Below are 20,986 nucleotides of genomic sequence, written 5' to 3'. Positions count from 1 at the left end.
GGCTGTGGAAGTGAGCGAGGTCCTCAATGAATACTTCTCTTCGGTATTCACCAATGAGAGGGAACTTGATGATGGTGAAGACAATATGAGTGAGGTTGATGTTCTGGAGCATGTTGATATTAAGGGAGAGGAGCTGTTGGAGTTGTTAAAATACATTAGGACAGTAAGTCCCTGGGGCCTGACGGAATATTCCCCAGGCTGCTCCACGAGGCAAGGGATGTTCCCATAGTTAGTGGGAACAGTTCAATGATGGGGCTAGTGATGTTGAATGAAGTTATCCTCACTCGTTCAAGAGCCTGATGGTTGACAGGCAATAACTGTTCTGGAACCTAGTAGTGTGAGTCCTGAGACTCCTGTACTTTCTTCTTGATGGCAGCAGCAAAAAGTTCTTCTTTGATGAGCAGTCCAGTAGGAAGTACAAAAGATCAGGAGAGACATATGAGGCTTTGTGAGGGCATGAGAAAATAGGTGCTAAGAAGCAATTTTGTCTAGAACTAGGTGACATCATTTACTGACAGGTGATCATAATTACGGTGCATCAATCAAGATGATATTGAATGGCAGAAGAGGCCTAAAATCTCATGTGGCCTCCTCCTGCTTCCTTTGTTTTCTAATAAACTAAGAGGTGAATAACATGCCATGTCAGACACGTGGTACTGGCTACAGTGTGATTATACGTGGTTGAAAATGATGTTGCGGCAATTCTAAGAGGGAAAGATGGATAAGGATTGGCAAGCTAGAGATCCCTGGTCAAGTTAAGTCATGAGACAGTAGAGTTGTGGATTAGGTTTGTGACAGTGTTTCTGAAAGGCAGAAGTGGTGATGAGAGATATTTTCAAGACGAAAATATTAAAGTCAAGTGATTTGACCCATGGGCACGTGGCCAAGTGGTTAAGGCGTTCGACTAGTGATCTGAAGGTCAGGAGATCGAACCCCAGCCGAGGCAGTGTGTTGTGTCCTTGAGCAAGGCATTTAATCACACAGTGCTCTGCAACAACACTGGTGCCAAGCTGTATGGGTCCTAATGCCCTTCCCTTGGACAACATTGGTGTTGTAGAGAGGGGAGACTTGCAGCATGGGCAACTGCCAGTCTTCTGGGCAACTGCCGGTCTTCCATACAACCTTGCCCAGGCCTGTGCCCTGGAGAGTGAAGACTTTCCAGATGTAGATCCATGGTCTAGCAAGACTAACAGATGCCTTTAAAACCCTCTTGATACAAATTATTTTTATTTCTTCACTTACCCAGTAATTTTGCCATGGAATGGCTAATATTCAGCAATAGCTATGTTTGCTCCTGTACCACTGAATGTATGTTTCTTCTCTTCTGCTACCGTAGCCCATCCACCTCAATGTTATTGCTAGGAGAGAAAAATTCTCCAAGCTGTAAGGGATTATTCCTCTGTCTCAAAATAATGCCATGGAATCTTTAATGGGTGCTTGAGAGAGCAGATGAAGGCCTCAGCTGTCACTTACTAAAATTGAAGGAGTGAAACTAAGATTATGGAATAGCAGTTTGTCCTTCACTCAGAAACTGATCAGGAAATCTGGACAGGCTAAGGACTGATATTTTTGTCAGCTAATCTGTGAAGAAAGTCTTGCTGTGTTTGTGTCACTTGCCTAGTGGACTCCTTTGGTATTTGGCCAAGTTGATGAACTTTGCATTTATGGAGTGATGCTCCAGTTTGTTAGATATGAATTTATTGTAACATGAAGATATTAAACATAATCACTTTAAGGCATATAGAGTAAGGGAAATACCCTCAACAAGTTGTTGACAATGCATCTGTTGCAGTCTCTGCCATGTTTGCTCTTGTCTATAGACATGAGGACTTTGACTCCAAATCACATCTATCGACTTCCTCTTTCATTTTTAAATTCCTTTTGACCTCTCGGAATCTTCTTTATTAATTTTGCGCTTTCTTGTCCAGTCAAGTCACCTTCCATTTCTTCTCCAATCCTAATGCAAAGTAATCATGGTTCCATTCCTCTACCACTAATTCCACTGTTAAATCCACTCCTGCCGTCATACTTTCTGAAAGAGCTGATAGATGGCCGATTGGGAAGAGGGTGATTAATTATTTACTGTTATACATTTGTTTTAAATAACTATGCCAAGTTAAGGGTAATATTATTTGAGACATTTCTATTAAGATTGGAGGAATCCCCTTTGTCAGGATTAACTTAGTAGAATGTCAAGAAAGTGAAAGTGGATTTTTAGGATGGTATAATGTGCACTTCATTTATCTCCTTCAGAGATGAACACATTTAACAGGGTGTCATTTAGTTGACTTATGTCGGAGAATATAAAAGATTTCCCAGGATGTTAAATCTTGTCAAGAATTTTCAACAGAAATTCAAACCGATTTCTGGCAATAACTTTGGTTATATCAGTGGAGGAGAGATGCCTAAGAAGTGATAGCGGACAATAAATTAAAAAGAGCGGTAATAATTAGAATTAGGGACATAAGAATTTAATAAAAGAAGTATTTCCCTGAGGATTATCTAGTATAAACGTGCAAAAGAAATACAATGGAAAATGTTCATTAACTGCTTTGTTAAATATTCTTTTGAATAATTGTTTTCCATATTTATGAAGTTCTCTAACTAGCTAACCTGGTTAAAAAAAAATCAGAGCCCAATATTAGTGCATTCAAAATCTATACAGTTTTATTGATTGTGTATCCCTCTCAGCTTGGGCTAAATTCCTATATTATGCTCAAGGTTTTTCATGCAACTGATAAATGGGAAATACAAACAAAATTCCATTCAGTTACTTTTAATAAATATAAATCTATAGAGTCTTTATTCAGATAGCTTCTGATGTCAATTCCCACTGAGCACTCAGGATAATGTTTTTTTTTTCTGTATCATCACACATATACTCAGCTCTTTGTTGATTAGAAGGTATTATTCAGCAGAAGCACGGAATGGAATTTATACCAGTCATACTGCTTTCCATTGAAACATTACCTGAAAATCCGCTCAAGATCTTATTCTTGTCTCACTGTGATGAGGAAATTCAATGTGATATGAACAAAAGGAAACAAATAATCTGGAAACAAAAAATAAATCTACATTCCAGAAGCTTCTTCAGAAGAAAAAAAATGTATATAAAATTCCCTGTCTGGGACTCACACCCCTGCTGGAGAAAGATCTATGAAATGCATCTGGCTTGTGTTTGTACTATGGTTAAGATGGAGCCAATAAAGATAGAAAAGAAATGTAGCAACGTGATTAGTCTGAGCTAACTGTCACACCAGATGTTAAATTGAAGGTCATGATATTTCAGTGAAAATACACTACATGCTGTGGCTTCACTAAGTTTGACTGCTAATGACATTCTGGACATTCAAGGCACACTACTGAACACCACAGGAGATCCTTTCTCTCTGCAGCTACAAGTCTCTACAACTCTTTCTCCTTAAGTATATAAGTATATGGTTTCATTGCACATCTGAATTTTACACTATTACTTTTTAACACACGTTTTGTATTTTTTCATACCTCAATGCTTACATTTTGTATTTTAAAGTAGATATTTCTGACTGAACAACCTTGCAACAATAATTTCCTTTGGGATAAATAAATTTTTATCTTATCTTACTTTAATGGCTCTATCAAACCAGGAGCATGAAGTAACGAGTAAGGACACTCTGCTTCTGAAAGCAATGGTCAGCCAGAACAGGCATATGCTTTGTAGGTGGAGATCAGGAATAAAAATGCAGTTATAGCAAAGGCAAAATAGAAGATCGATTTCTTCATTTCTGGATACTTCTTGGCTTTGGCTTGGAATAGCAACATCTCGCTATTTGTATTATGAAGGTAATCAAAGATTTCCCTCAATGAAAACAATGTTATATCTTATTCACAGTGTAGAGAATGACGAAACAGTTTAAACTCATAGTTTCTCAAGGATTGCACACTTCTGACCTGTTCAGGTAACCTTCAGATACACCCAGATTGGTTTGATTATGTCATTCAAAATCTAAATGGTGTAAAGAGATGTCATTCTTTACCTCATTGGCAGCGTCTCAATTCAAAGTGTTCAAGGGGATAGTGGATGGTGTAGCATCAGGAAGAAGATTGGATGTGTTTCAATGCTCCACTGAACACGGTTGAATAGATATGCTTGTGTATTGTGTGAGTGTATTTGTGTGTATGTGAATGTTTTAAAGTTGGAGCAGTGGTCAGTATCTAGTGGGAGGTTTAAATGTTTTGCCTGGATTTGGTTGGTTTTGGTTGTTGCTCGCGGAGCATTGGGTTGTTTTACAGAGAGCAGAACATGTAGATAAAGATGCAGATAATGAGAGCTGGGATATGATGAAGAGTACAATGATCATCTTCACATACAGTTGTGTTTTGTGTCATTGCATTAATGTCCATGGTCTTAGATACTGCCGCTCATCTCGACTGGTGTTCCTTTCAACAATATATGATAATGTGTCTTTGGAAGTCACATGCTTTTGGAAGGGAACCCACTGGTCTGAGCCTACCTCACTCACCCAACAAGGTTTTCACAGCTTCTTCAAAAAATTAGGGAACCTGTTCTTGTCCCTGGTCTGCTGTTTCTTCTATGAACCTGATCGGTCTGATATGGCCACAAAACAATGGATTCTTGAAATATTCAGTCTGACTTTAATAAACACAAGCTGCCTAAGCTAATTGAAAATATCACAGAACTACCTAATTTTATTTCTTCTGCATCTTACTTTATATGTCATGTACTGTAATTTTTCTGATTGCCAATCTTGATCCATTGCAGTTCTTCTTGTAAAGGTGCTCCTGTTGGAGTTGGAGTTCCAGAATTTAGATCTAATGACAGCAGAGATGATGGTGCATTTTCAAATCAGGATGGTGTGTGATTTGAAATGGAACTTGTAGAGGGCAGGTATTCCCAATCAGTTTCTAGATGGCATCTGGCATCTTGAGAGTAATTGTTCCATCACCCATCCCTCCAGGCAAGTGGAGAGAATTCCACCACACTCTGAATTCTTCTTAGTCCTTTCAGAGAGTAAATTAAACCTCTCAAAATATTTAATTTTACCAAACATTACACGTTACTCTCTGCTGTACTGAATGGCATTAAATTAGTTCTCCTCTAAAGTCAATTATGATAATATTTCCATGTATGTAGTTCCTTATCATATCAAAGGACCTTGAAGGGCTTTGCATAATGAGTTATTTCTGAAGGATAGTGGCAGTTCTTCATGAAGGTAAAACATAATTTCAAAATGTTCCTTCTCATTTTGGAAGTATATCTGCCTTTGCCAATGCAAGGTTAAAAATAATAAGCAATGCAAGCATAATTTATGACATTTAATAAAGATAGAAATTACTCTGAAATGAGGATTGCTCTGTTTTATTTTGTCTCATTGGTTATTTATACTTTGTGACAGATCCTTAACAAATTGAACTGACATTTGTGAAGCATCGATAAACATCTAAAGTGCAAAACAGTGTATTTTCAATTTTGACCTGTCTAACTGAATAGTTATTTGACATTTAAATTTTGAATAGTGAGGACCAAGTGGTTTCACGTAACTTGAGCTTGACATTTCATAGATGCACTCCTCATGAATACTTCAAAGAAATTTACTTTTCTGATAATATCCTGCACTTTTGGCACCACTAGTCTATGCAAAAGCCTTGCTGGAAAGCTGGAGAATTGATAAAAAGTTCAGATTTCAATAGATTTTGTTTACTCTCTGTGAGATCCATATAAGATTGTGATGGAATTCTCTCCTTTCAGTTGCTAAAGTAAAGCTCCAGCAGCACTTGGAAAATTTCACACCATCCAAGGAAAACTAGCTCTTAATCCATCAGTCTAAACAGTTTACTTTGCCAACAACCATGAGCCATTCCTGCACTTTGAACAGGGGGAATTTAAAATGCAAAGGGAGATGTTGACATCCCCTGAGATACTCATCCGAGAGAGTTAAAGATTGGTAGCAAACTAGTTTTAAGATAACAGAGATGTATTTAGCATCTTAGCAGGCACTGGAATTGAAGGGATCATTACCACAGCTGAGATGGGTAATCAACATCCCAGTAAATGCCATAGTTATGTGTAAATGGAGTGCTTTTTTTCATGTTTACAACCTTCACCATGAGGTGCAATGGGCACAGGGAACTTGGCAGTGAAAAGATGAACAAGAGGTGTTGTTCACCTTTCATTTCTGATAAGGCCAATGCTATAGAGGTTTGAAACAAACAACATAAAATGAAGGACGGCTCAGAATCCTTAGAAAATTTATTTCAGAGTAAATCACAGCTGTGTACGTACATCTATTGATGCTTCTGGACATATCTTCAGTGATGTTCCTGGAATCATTGGGTGTTTTGGGTCTTTCAACATCATACAACCTCCTCCAGGTGACCCAGCCGGGGTTGATCACACCCCAGCTTGTGTCCAGATGGCTAGCTACTTATGACTCCATGGCTCCCCTCTTTTGAGCCACAGCCATCTTGAGGCCCTCTCTGCCACATCGGTGGTACTGCGGATGGCTCTCCTCTTCCTCTCTCCCTCGATGCCCAAAGTGCTGAAGGCTCTAACTAAAGAATGGGCTACGAATCCCCTACAACCAACCTCCACTGGGAGACACCTCGCTCTCCATCCAGCCTGCTGACAGTTGCTGACCAGTCCTGCGTACTTGGAGAGCTTCCTTTCAAAGGCCTCCTCCAAGCTATCTTCCCATGGGACTGTCAGCTCCAGCAGCACCACTTGCTTAGTAGACTCAGACACTAAGACAATGTCTGGTCGCAGGGTGGTGGCTGCGATATGGTTGGGGAACTTCAGCTGCCCTTCGAGGTCCACCAACAGCTGCCAGTCCCTTGCAGAGGTCAGAATGCCTGCAGATGTTCTTTTGGCGGGTATTGGCTGCTTCCCAGTTCTGACAAAGGCAATGGTCTGCTTGGAGGGTCGGGACCGCTTCGCCCACTCAACTCCTGCACTGACGGCTTCAGCGATGGTCTTCAGGACCTGATCATGCCTCCACCTGTACTGTCCCTCACCAAGTGCCCTTGCACAGCCACTGAGGATGTGCTCCAGGGTTCCTCGCTTGAAGCACAGATGACTCTGCCTTGCCCATGTGTGCAGGAAGTTCATGTCCTAGATTGGTTAGTCCCAGCAATATGTGAAGGGAGTCCCGAAGCACCACTAGATCATTCTTATTTCTTTTGACGTAAGCGGTTCAATTTCAAGCTGTCTCCTCATTTACAGGATGCAGATAATATGGAGTTCTTTGGTTCAGAATCATGAAGGACTTGAATGACAAAAAGATAAAGGATGTTACTTAAGGATCGCCCAGATTAATGCAAAGCCAGGTACAAATGTCTGCAGCAGGCAACAAGAGACATATTTAGACCATAAGAAAATAAGACATAGAAGCAGAATTAGGCCATCTGCCCCATCAAGTCTACTCTGCCATTCCAGCATGGCTTATTATCCCTTCCAACTCCATTCTCCTGCCTTCTTCCTGTAATCTTTGATGCCCTAACTAATCAAGGACCTATCAACCTCTACTTTAAATATACCCAATGACTTTACCTCCACTGCCATCTGCAACAATGAATTCTACAGATTCACCACCTGCTGGTTAAAGAAATACCTCATCATTTCTGCTCAAAATGGATATCCTTATTCTGAGGTTGCACTCTCTGATTGTAGGTTTCCCCACTACAGGAAACATTGTTTCCATTCTCCACATCTATCTTGGTCCTTTAATACTCAATAGGTTTCAATGAATCCCCAGCCATTCTTCTATACTCCACAGAGTGCAGACCCAGAGACATCAAACACTCCTCATAAATTAACTATTTTATTTCCAGAATAACTCTTCTGAAACTCCTCTGGACCTTCTCCAATGCCAGCACATTTTTTTCGGAGATAAGGGGCGCAAAAAGACTAGAATATGAAAGCAAGGATGTCATGTTGATGCTTTTTAAAGCACTGGTGAAGCCTCACTTTAGATTATGAGGACACACAGTCCTCTTTTATTGTCATTTAGTAATGCATGCATTAAGAAATGATAAAATGTTCCTCCAGTATGATATCACAGAAACACAAGACAAACCAAGACTAAAGAAATGACAAGACCCACATAATTATAACATATAGTTACAACAGTGCAACACAATACTGTAATTTGATAAAGAACAGACCATAGGCATGGTAAAAAAGAGTCTCAAAGTCTCTCGAAAGTCCATTCATCTCACGCAGACGGTAGAAGGAAGAAAAACTCTTCCTGCCATGAACCTCCAGCGCCGCAAACTTGCCGATGCAGCACCCTGGAAGCACCCGACCACAGCTGACTCAAGTCCGTCCAAAAACTTCCAGCCTCCGACCAGCCCTCCGACACTGAGCACCGAGCACCATCTCTGCCGAGAGCTTGGACCCCAGCCCTGGCAGCAGGCAATGCCGAGGATTTGGGGCCTTCCCTTCCAGAAATTCTCTATCGCACAGTAGCAGCGCCAGCAAAGCAGGCATTTCAGAAGTTTCTCCAAATGTTCCTCAGTGTTTCTCACGTCTGTCTCCATCAAATCACGATTGTGCACAGTACCTACTTAACAAATACCGATATTTCAGAGCGGCCGCGCGCGCTGCATCGCGTCGCCATCTTCTCCTCCCCTCCCGGAGTATTGGAGTATTGTGAACAGTTTTGGGCTCTTTATCTAAGAAAGAATGGGCTGACATTACAGCAGGTTCAAAGGAGGTTCATGAAAATGATTCCAGGATTAAAAAGCTTGTCATATGAAGAGTGTTTGATGGCTCTGGGCCAATATTCACTAGAAATCAGAAGAAAGAGGGGTGACCTCATTGAAAGCTATCAAATATTGAAACGCCTGGATAGAGTGGATGTGGAGAGGATGTTTCTTAAGATGGGAGAGTCTAAGACCAGAGGACACAGATTCACCACAGAGAGGCATCCTTTAGAATGGAGATAAGGAGGAATTTCTGTAGCTGGAGAGAGAAATCTGTGGAATTTGTGGCATGGGTGACTGTGGAGGGCAAATCAATGGGTCTATTGAAGGCAGAGATGGGTAGATTGTTGATTAGTCAGGGCATGAAGGGACATGGAGAGAAAGCAGAAGGTTAGGGCTGAGAGGGAAAATAGATCAGCCATGATGAAATGGTCTTATGGTCTTAAAGTCTAAAACAATACTCCAAGTGTGGTCTGACTAAAGACTTATAAATCCTTAGAATTATATCCTTGCTCTTATAGCCTAGACTTCCTGAAATTAATGTATTTGCCTTCCATGACACAAACTGCAAGTTAACCTTGAGGTAACCCTGTACAAGGACTTCCAAGTCACATTGCACCTCTGATTTTAGAATTTTCTCCCCATTTAGAAAATAGCCCATGCCTTTATTCCTTCTACCAAAGTGTATAATTATATACTTCCTGAACCTGTATTCCATCAGCTACATATTTGTCCATTCTCCCAATCTGTTTAAGTCCTTCTGCAGACTTTCATGTTGTTGAGGCCTAATTTGGAGTATTGTCTGCAGTTTTGGTCACCTATCTACAGGAAAGATGTAAGTAAAGTTAAAAGATTACAGAGAAAATTTACAAAGATGTTACTAGGAGTGGAGGGCCTGAGTTATAAGGAAAGTTTGAATAGGTTAGGATTCTATTCATTGGAACTGAGAAGATTGAGCAGAGATGGATAGAGGTGTACACAACATCCACCCTGCCCTTAAATTCACTTGGTCCATCTCTGACACTCTCTTCCCTTTCTCAATACCTTTGTCTCCATCTCTGGAGTCCAACTGTCAACCAACACCTCTCCATAAAAATGCAATTCCCTCTTTTCAGTTTCCTCACCTCCACCGCATCTGTTCCTAGGATGCGGCTTTCCTTGTCAGGGCATCAGAGACATCTTCGTGCTTTAAAACATAGGTTTCCCTCTCTCCGCTATTAATGCTGGCCCCACCCGCATCTCCTTAATTTTCCAAATGTCCGTGCTCCCCCCAGTTTCCTGCTGTCTTAACAGGGACAGAGTTCCTCTTGTCATTACCTCCCACCCAGTCAGCCTCTGCATCCAACACATCATTCTCCACAACTTCCACCATTTCCAAAGGGATCGTACCACTAAACATATCTTTACCTCCCGTCACTCCACTTTCCACAGGGATTGTTCTCTCTGCAATACTGCTGTCCATCGTCCCTCTCCATCAATTTCCCTCCTGACACTTATCCCTGCAAGTGGCCTAAGTGCTAACCTTGCCGATTCATCTCCTTCCTCACCTCCACAAGGGTCTAAACTGTCCTTCCAGGTGAGGCAACACTTCACCTTCCAGGTAGCCTCCTTCCCCTCCCCCTGCCTTTTAATTCTGGCATCATCCCCTTTCTTCTCAGTCCTGAAGAAAGGTCTTGGCCCAAAATGTTGACTATCTATTCAATTCCATAGATGCGGCCTAATCTGCTGAGTTCCTCCAGCATGTTGTGTGTGTTGCCTATTTTATTATGTGCCTCCAAGTATCCCAAAACCACTTCCTTAATAATGGGCTCTGACATCTTCCCAAACATTGAAGTCAGGGTAACTGGCCTATAATTTCCTTTCTTCTGCTCTCTCCCTTCTTAAGGAGTGGAGTGACATTTGCAGTTTTCAAGTCCTCCAAAACCATTTCAGAATCTAGTGGTTCTTGAAAGATCATTATTACTGCCTCCACTATCTCTTCAGGATAACGGGGTGAAGGCCATCTGATCCTGGTGACTTATCTATCTTCAGACTTTTCAGCTTCTCAAGCACCTTGTCCTTAGTATTAGCAACTAAATTCACTTCTTCCCTCTGACACTTGGATTTCTGGCATTCTGCTAGAGCCTTACACAGTGAAGATGGATGCAAAATACTTCACTATGTCTTTGTTCCCCATTACTGCCTCTCCAGTGTTACTTTCCAGCAGCCCGATATCCACTGTCATCTCTCTTTTATTCTTCATAGATTTTTTAAAAAATCTTTTGGTATCATCTTTTATATTAATGGCTAATTTTCCATATTTTATCTTTTCTCTCCTCATAGCTTTTTAGTTGCCTTCTGTTGGTTTTTAAAAGCTTCCCAATCCTCTAGCCTCCCACTAATTTTTGCTATATTATATGTGAAATAGAAGCTGACCTGGAAACTGTCAATTAGGACTACAAAGTCCATGATATTCAGATTATGCAATGGGGGCTTTGCTGGTGCACATGGAAATAGATATTCTATATCAAGGATTTGGGAGGGGTGGCAGTTGGGAAGATGATCAGTTCACATGTTGCAAACTCATTTGAAGTTGAGAGTTATGAGTCTGTCAGTAACTAAGCCCAAGGACCTGAATGCCATGTCACAGAATGTAGCTTCAGGTGTTGAAATTCCATTAAACACTCCACCAACCCTAGAGTTCTGCAGCTCACACTACTGCCAAGAGCTGCTATCGATCATAACTTGCATTTAACATTCATATTCTACACAAGGCACTGCTCAAAGCAAAACAACCCTAATACGAGTGCCAGGGTTAGTGCAATGGTTAGTGAGACACTATTACAGTTCAGGGCATTGGAGTTCAGAGTTCAGTTCAGATGTTAACTGCAAGCTGTCTGAACATCATCCCTGTAAAATTCTCCAGGGGCTCTGGTTTCCTTCCATAGTCCGAAGATGTATCAGTTAGGTTAATTGGTCGTTGTTAATTGTCCCGCGATTAGGCTAGGAATAAAATGGGGGTTGCAGGGCACTGCAGCTCAAAGAGCCAGAAGGGCCTATTCTGTACTATGTCTCCAAATAAAAAATAGAATAAATGAAATGTCTCTGTTGTGCATATATAGACAGCAATTTGAACGTAAGCATGTGCTCAGCACTCACCAATTCCGGTTCATTTTTTCCTGCAGAGCAATGTGGAGTTTTATTGCAGGCAACAAACTTATCCTTGCCTTTTAACAGCATTATTGTCACCAAGTCCCTCACCTTCAAGATCATAAAGGGCATCACAGATCAGAAATTTAATGAGGCCAATTTGATGAGTCTAGAAAGGCAGAGCAGAGATTGGATACCCTGTAGAGAGCGACTTGTCTCCTGTCACTTCAGATTGCTTCTTCACCCTTAAGATGAAGGGTGATCCTTAACCAACTGGCAAACCCTAATCACTTTGCTTAAAATGGATATTCTTGTTCTAATTGTATTTTTTTGTAAAAAAAATATGTATCATTTTGTTTATTTTATATTTTTGTGATTGCTGCTTATATGATGCTACGTGCCTGTGATGATGCCACAGTTAGGGTTTTCATTGCACCTGTGCATTCATGTACTTGTGCACATGACTATAAACTTGACTTTGACTTTAATGGCAAACTCTTGTCTTGATGAATGCAGTTCAAGCCAGGCAACATGCAAGTTCATAAGCAACAAAATAAAATGCTGGAGGAACTCAGCAGGCCAGGCAGCATCTATGGAAAAAAGCAGACAGTTGAAGTTTCAGGCTGAGACCCTTTATCAGTCCCATTGGATGGTCTTGGCTTGAAACATCAACTATATTCTTTTCGATAGATGCTGCTTGGCCTGCTGAGTTCCTTCAGCATTTTGTGTGTTGCTGTGGATTTCCAGCATCTAAAATTCAAAGTTTTTTTTAAATCAGAGAACATACATGAGAACATATACAACCCTGAGATTCTTTCTCCTGCAGGCATATTAGCAAATCTACAGAACAGTAACTGTAAACAGAATCAATGAACTGTGTAGATGCACATATAAATAAATAGCAATAACAAATAAGCATGAAATATAATTAAATGAAAGAACATTAAATTACAAGATAAAGAGTCCTTAAAGTGAGACCATCGGCCGTGGGAACACCAGAAATAGAATGAGTATTCAAAAGCCTGATGGGTGAGGGGTAGTAAATGTTTTTGTTCTACCTGATGGCAACAGCGATAAAAGAGCATGGCCTGGATGGTGAGGATCTTTGATAATGGATGCTGCTTTTCTACAGCAACGTTTCATGTAGATGTGCTCAGTGGTTGGGAGGGGGTAACCTATGATGTATTGGGCCAAATCCACTACATTTCGCAGGATTTTCGGCTCAAAGGCATTGGTATTCCCATATCATGTCATAATGCAGCCGGTCGGCACACTTTCCACCACACATCCATGGAAGTTTGCCGAAGTTTTTGATGACATGCCAAATCTCTGCCAACAATTGAAGAAGTAGAGGTGCTGTCGTGCTTTCTTTGCAATTAGATTAGGTTATTAGATTATGAGAACACTCAGTCCTCTTTTATTGTCATTTAGAAATGCATACATGCATTAAGAAATGATACAATGTTTCTCTGGAGTGATATCACAGAAAACAGGACAAACCAAAGATTAACACTGACAGAACCACATAATTATAAGATATAGTTACAGCAGTGCAAAGCAATACCATAATTTGATGAAGAGCCAACCATGGGCAAGGTAAAAGTGTCTCAAAGTCCCTGAGTTGATCGACTCCCGAGTCCCTGATAGCAGGCGGCAAAAGGGAGAAACTCCCTGCCATAAACCTCCAGGCACTGTGAATTTGCCGATGCCTTGGCAGCAGCTGACCACAGCCGACACTGAGTCCGTCCATCTGAAAACTTGATAGAAGTATTTAAAATTATAAGGGGGATAGATAGAGTTGACGTGGATAGGCTTTTCCCATTGAGAGTGGGGGAGATTCAAACAAGAGGACATGAGTTGAGAGTTAAAGGGCAAAAGTTTAGGGGTAACATGAGGGGGAAATGTGAGGTGCTACATTCTGGTACAACTAATCAAAATAGGACATACATGGTAAATGGTAGGGCATTAAAGAATGCTTTAGAACAGCGGGATCTAGGAATAATGGTGCATAGTTCCCTGAAGATGAAATCTCATGTGGATAGGGTGGTGAAGAAAGCTTTTGGTTTGCTGGCCTTTATTAATCAGAGCATTGAGTATAGAAGTTGGTATGTAATATTGAATTTGTATAAGGCAGTGGTAAGGCCAAATCTGGAGTACTGTGTACAGTTCTGGTCACCGAATTATAGGAAGGATGTCAATAAAATTGAGAGAGTACAGCAGAAGTTTACTAAAATGTTGCCAGGGTTTCATCGCCTAAGTTACAGAGAAAGGTTGAACAAGTTAGGTCTTTATTCTTTGGAGCATAGAAGGTTGAGGGGAGACTTGATAGAGGTATTTAAAATTATGAGGGAGATTGATAGAGTTGACGTGGTTAGACTTTTTCCATTGAGAGTGGGAAAGATTCAAACAAGAGGGCATGGGTTGAGAATTAGAGGACAAAAGTTTAGGGGCAACATGAGGGGGAACTTCTTTACTCAGAGAGTGGTAGCTGTGTGGAACGAGCTTCCAGCAGAAGTGGTTGAGGCAGGTTCGATGTTGTCATTTAAAGTTAAATTGGATCGATATATGGACAGGAAAGGAATGGAGGGTTATGGGCTGAGTGCAGGTCGGTGGGACTAGGTGAGAGTAGGAGTTCGGCATGGATTAGAAGGGCCGTGATGGCCTGTTTCCATGTTGTAATTGTTATATGGTTATACGGTTCTATGGTTCTTAATGTCTATATGCTCAAGCGTTTCAGTCCACTGTAAGTCATTCCCACAATTGCCAAGGTCTTTTTCCCTGGTGAATACTGAGCAAAGTATTCATTAAATACCTCCACTATGTCCTCCAACTCCATGCACACATTTCCACTATTGCACCTGATTGGTCCTATTCTCACACAGATCATCCTCTTGCACTTCACATATTTGTAGAATGCCTTGGGGTTTTCCTTAATTCTGCTCACCAAGCCCTTCTCATGACCCCTTCTGGCTCTCCTATTTCCATTCTTAAGCTCCTTCCTAGCAACCTTGTAATTTTCTAGAGCTCTAACAGTACCTAGTTTCTTGAACCTTTCATAAGCTTTTCATTTCTTCTTAACTAGATCTTCTACATACTTTGTACACCATGGTTCTTTAACTCTACCATCCTTTTCCTGCCTCAATGGAGCATACTTACTATATGCAGAACTCCATGCAACTGTTCCCTGAATATTTGTACGTTTCTGCCATGCTTTTCCCTGAGAACACCTGCTCCCAATTTAAGCTCCCAAGTTCCTGCCTAATAACATCATACTTCTTGCTACCCCAATTAATTGTTTTCCTAGATTGTCTGCTCCTATCCCTCTCCAGCGCTATGGTGAAGGAGATAAGAGTTGTGGTCACTACCTCCAAAATGCTCTCCCACTGAGAGATCTGACACGTGACCAGGTTAATTTCCCAATACCACATCAAGTACAGCCTCTCTTCTAGTTGGCTTATCTGCATATTGCGTCAGGAAACCTTCCTGAACACACTTAACAAACTCCACTTCATCTAAACCCCTTGTGCTATGGAGATGCCAATCAATATTAGGAAAGTTAAAATCTCCCATCTCAACAACCCTATTATTATTGCACCGTTCCAGAATCTATCTCCCTATCTGCTCCTCAATATTCCTGTTACTATTGGCAGGTCTATAAAAAAACACCCAGTAGAATTATTGCCCCTTTCCTGTTTCTGACTTCCACCTACACGGACTCAGTAGACCGTCCCTCCATGACTTCCTCCTTTACTGCAGTTGTGACACAATCCCTAATTAACAATGCCATGCCCCCACCTCTTTTGCCTCCCTCTCTGTTCTTTTTGAAACACCTAAAGCCTGGCACACTCAGCAACCATTCCTGCACCTGAGACATCCGAGTCTCTGTAATGGCCACAACATCACAGTTGCATGTATTGATCCATGTCCTAAGATCATCCGCCTTGTTTATGATACTTCTTGCACTAAAATAGACAGATCTCAAACCATCAGGCTGAGTGCATCTTTGCTCTAACATCTGCCTATCTTTTCTCACAAACTCCCTACAAGTTCTCTCTACTTGTGCTCCAACCTCCCCATCCTCTGCCTCTTCACTATAGTTCCCACCCCACTGCAAACCTAGTTCAAACCGTCCCCAACAGCATAAGGACAGCATAAGCAAACCTCCCCACCAGGATACTGGTATCCCTTGGATTCAAGTGCAACCTGTCCTTTTTGTATAGGTCACACCTGCCCCAGAAGAGGTCCCAATGATCCAAATATCTGAATCCCTGTCCCCTGCTCCAATCCTTTAGCCACACATTTATCCTCCACCTTATTCTATTTCCGTACTCACTGTCGTACGGCACAGGCAGCAATCCTGAAATTGCAACCTTTGAGATCCAGCTTCTCAGCTTCCTTCCTATATTGCAAGATTTAAGTTTGCAGAAGGTCTTGGCTTTCAAACACTGCCACAGCTGTCAAGCAGCTTTCATTATTTACAGTCTAGTCCAAAATCTCCACTTAGCCCTTCAGGTGACTTTCCAGATATCATACCTGCATCTCTTGTAGCATTCTTGCTCTCTAGACTTGAATGCCTCTGATTTGGCTCTCTGAAGTTTCCTTATTTCATGGTTCATCCAGGGCTTCTGATTGGAGTAAACCCTAAATGGTTTCATAGGGATGCACTCATCTACAGCTGTTTTAATAAAGTCTATTACAACCCTGGCGTAGTCATTCAGCTCCTCAGATGAGTTCTTGAACACAGCCCAGTCGACTGACAAAAGGCAATCCTGCATCCGTACTTCTGCCTCCTGCTACCAGCTTTTATTTGTCTTTATCTCTGGAGTCTTGCTTTTTAGGATCTGTCTGGTGTGCTCGTAGTAGGAGTTCAGCCAAATGGTCCAATTTGCTGAACTGCGATTTTGAAAAGGAACAACAGGCATTCCTTATCGTAGTGCAGTAGTGATCTTGTGTGTTAGGATCTCTGGTTCAACAAGTTATGAGCTGGTGATATTTGGGCAGTGTATTCTTCAAGCAGGCCTAGTTAAGGTCATCAACTGTAATTGGAAATGCATTGGGATAGGCTGTTTCTTGCTTGCTGACAACTTCATGCAGCTTTGCTAGTGCTTGCTTATAATCAGCCCCTGGTGATATCTAAACTGTGGTCAGGATCATGGATGAAAACTCCCGAAGGAAATAGAATGGTCTACATTCAAACATCAGGTGCTCTAAGTCAGGAGAACAAGAGGTCACCATAACCCCAACATCTGTACACCAATGAAAATTGACTAAAAACCACACACCACCTCCTTTTTTCCATACCAGAGTTTGCAGTTCAATCTATTCTGAAAATCGTAAAACCTTCCGTTCAGATAACTCCCTCCAGCATATTGGCTGTTAACCAAGTTTCAATTCAACAAACAATTGAGATCTGCCTCATCTGTCTATGGTGCAGCAGCCTTGTTCTGAGATCACCGATCTTACTTTCCAGTGACTTCACGTTCCCCAGCAAGATGCTGGGTAGAGGAGGCCTCATCCCTCCTCGCTTCAGCTTAGTTTGAGTTTCTCATGTTTCTGCAGAATTTCTCATGTTTGCAAGATCATAATTTCATTCAGAAAAGAAAAAGTCAGTCAAAATCTTTGTTTTGAGTCCCTCTATTAAATCTTCCTTGCTGTGAAACCTCAGTTCCTCATGTCTTTCCATGCAACTGAAGTAATCATTCCAGATATGGTTCTGTAAGGTGGTGTCCAGACAGAACACAATACTAGCCATGCATATATGAAGGAAGACAGTATAAATAAACTTTTAGTTACGAAGCTTTTTTTCATAACTCCTTTGCCTTTGCATCTAATACCTCCTTTCATTAAGCCAATCATAGTGCATTGTTATTTAAACTACCATGTTAAGGTAGATGGCTATCTTCAGGGACTCTCTGTTCACAGCATTCCAGAATCTACTTAAAATCGCATCATCTGATTGTTTAATCGCTTCTCCTCACTTTAAACTTAATCTTCCTTATCACTAGTTATATCATTGATCTGCTTCTGAACCCCAGAAATCTGCCCCCATGATCTTCACAATTTACTGCAGCTCTCTTTTCTTTTTATCAGCAGGAAACTTTGAAGCAAAGCCCTCTGTACCCAAGCAGCTGCTATATTAGATAAATATAAGTAAAGGTAAACTCTTCAAAAGACTCTCAAACTGTAAGAACGAACAATGTCTTGAAACGTTAATGATAGATCTGAAATTTAAATGCAGCCTCTGGTCATGTCCTTCAGTTATCTGCCTTTCCTCCGTTTCAGAACATCTCATCCACGCAAATCTATTACTGATGCATGTACAGTACTACATCATGTGAAGTGGCAATGTACTTGACATTATCGATGGTGGTATGTAAATCATTGATTATATCACACACAGTACTGGGGAAATTATTTAATTGGACACATGTCTTCATGAATTAGAATTTTAAGTGATATAAATTATTTTCTCATGCACCAGCAGTTAGTCACATGTAACTTTTATTTGAAGAAATGAATCATAAACTAGAATATAGTTTATATTCCCTAAAAGCTAATTATCTGTTTGAAAACAAATGCAACAGCATACAGTGAATTCGAATAAGGGCAAGAAATATGAGTTCTGATTAGTAAGTGTACATTAATTGATTATTGTTTCCATCCAGACTAAGGAGCAACCTATCTGAACCATGATCAGTTAGCAATTTTCCCATTATGATATATCATTATTATTACAACAGTGAGCTATATAAATATCAATATACTTAAAGTCTTATACAGCTTTATTTTCTTCTAAAGTAAGGCAAAGTATTTTTATGTTACACTAATGCTGACATTTTGTGATGTCACTTTAAAGTTAGGACTGATCTTCATTCTAAGATAAACCAGAGGGTAAGTTCACACTGCTTCAGGATTATGGGTGGTGAAAAACCTGTTACTCTGGCATCAGTGGATGGAGATGTTTATAGTATAAAGAGCCAAGATCTAAACATAGAAGCTTGAAACAATGAAAACCAAAAACTCCCTTTTCATTATGTAAGTTGCAAAACATTTGTACTTAAAGTGTTATCAAATATATAGAGTTGCAGGCAGTAAGTACCTGAAGAAATGAAAATGGATCAGTTACTTTCAATTCATTAATTTCAAACATATTACATTAAAGGGAATGCAATTATGATTTAAAACACATTACCCTGAAAGTGATTTTAAACACCAAAGTATAAGCTGAGTTTATTATCATATACATAAATACACCTCTGCACAGTTCCTGTGAAAATCTTGCTTGCAACAGCATCACAGGCACATAAGGTATAAGGTTCAAAGGTTAATTTTATTATTAAAGTATACAACTCTGAAATTCTTCAATTTTCTGGTTAGCCGTGAAAGCAAGGAAGAAAAGAACCCCCAAATCCCACCTTCCCGTAAAGAGAAACGAACAGAAACAGCAACACGTACAAAATGGTGGAGGAATTCAGCAGACCAGGCACTTCAACTGCCAAATCCCTCCTCCCATGCAAAAAGCGAGCAAAATGGATCAGGCACATTGACTCCCAAATCCTTCTTCCCACACAGTCAAAATGAACAAAATGAAGCAGACACATCAAACACTAAATCCCTCCTCCCACACAAAAAAACAATGTTTGTAAGTAGCTTTCACAAGTAAAAGAGATAGTAAACAAAAAATGCATACAATATTTAATTAGAACAGAATTAGAACATAATTAGAACACAATAAAACATAATTAGAACAGAAAAATGCAAAGTCTACTTTAGCATAAAGTGGTCACATTTTTCTTACACAGAGAGTGGTTGATATCTGGAATGTGCTGTCAGAACCTGTAGTGAAATCTGATACAATTACTACACTTATTTGGCATTTAAACAGATATTTAAATATGCAAAGCCTAATACAGGCAAATGGGTTAGTGCAAATCACCTAAGAGGCTTGAAGAAGCACCCATGCTCTACAACTCTTCGATTTCACGAAATATGAAAGCAGAAAACAGTAAGTAAAGGTGAACCAAGAAGACAAGAGGGAATTTGAAACAAACAAAATGAAATGCCAAATTTGATAGATATTGATAGAAATACACTTTGATTTATGATCAATAAAAATGCAACCAAGACTTATCTCATAATTAATTAAATAATAAATATAAATTAATTGTTCTTTAGAACAAAACGTTTGTTGATAGAAGGTAGCTTTATATCTTTCTTTTATTAACTTGAGCAATGAAATTTTCACAATTACAATGATTAAGTGGCAATACATTTGCACAAAACATTAAACCTTTTCTGCTAAATTGGTATAACCTGCATCTCCAATGTAAGATAACACTTGCACTAAAGAGCAAGTCAACAGGGAGCGATTTCTTTTCTGCTGATTGAAGCAACATAGTTATTGACAAATTCTTTCTAAATAATATTGTTCTATGCAGTGAGAGGAAACCTTTCAGTAATAATTTCTTTTAATTAAATCTTCCACCAATAATTAATTTTAATTACATTCCTGAATAGCATTAGCTTCAACAAATTATACTCCGTAAGATATATAAATAAAAGTCAGGATTAGTATAATATACACTGTTCTTTCTTAAATACTTGTCTTTGAATTTTGGAACAGAGGTTCAGCAAATATTTTTGACAGAGCAAGATCACACAAGAAGCTTGAGGATGATGTGTTTGAAAGATGGAATTTAGCTGAGATTCAGACAGAGCTACAATGCAGGTAGGTTGTTATTTTGTTACCATCCCTGAAAAGTATACCATGGCGTCACCACTGTTCAAGCCTCTGCCTCACAGCAGCAAAGGGAGTGGTGTAAACCTAATCTCGGGTGCTCTCTGGAATTTGCAAATTCTTCCCGTGAATGTGAGGTTTCCTTTGGGTGTTCCAGTTAATTGACTATTTTAAATTGCTTTTGGAGTACAAGTGAGGGCTGAATTATTGTAAGGTGGAGGTGAGAGGCGGTCATTGATAAGAGAATAAGAAATAGCATTAATGTAGAATTAGTGTAAATGTGTGGTTGATGGTCAGCACTGACTCATAGGATTGAATGCCTTGTTTCTGCATCTCTCCATGGCTGTAAGAACATCTGTGTCAAGAAAGCAGCACACTGTCCTGGAGTGAGCTTTGAGCCCACAGTCATAATGTTGAAGA

General features: G+C 40.1%; 1 long non-coding RNA gene across 1 annotated transcript in view; it reads left to right on the top strand.

Moving 5' to 3' along the window:
- LOC134358821 (uncharacterized) overlaps nucleotides 1-20,557 on the top strand; it is a 149,299-nt gene extending 128,742 nt beyond the window's left edge. The window contains exons 4-5 of the long non-coding RNA XR_010020960.1: nucleotides 18,112-18,198; nucleotides 20,453-20,557. This is a non-coding gene — a long non-coding RNA (uncharacterized LOC134358821). The remainder of the gene's footprint in view (nucleotides 1-18,111; nucleotides 18,199-20,452) is intronic.
- The last annotated feature ends 429 nt before the right edge of the window (nucleotides 20,558-20,986 follow it).

This window comes from Mobula hypostoma, chromosome 2 (assembly GCF_963921235.1).
Source record: "Mobula hypostoma chromosome 2, sMobHyp1.1, whole genome shotgun sequence".
Lineage (NCBI taxonomy): Eukaryota > Metazoa > Chordata > Chondrichthyes > Myliobatiformes > Myliobatidae > Mobula > Mobula hypostoma.
Note: the sequence above shows the minus strand (reverse complement) of the source record. Positions and strands in the feature narration are given on the sequence as shown.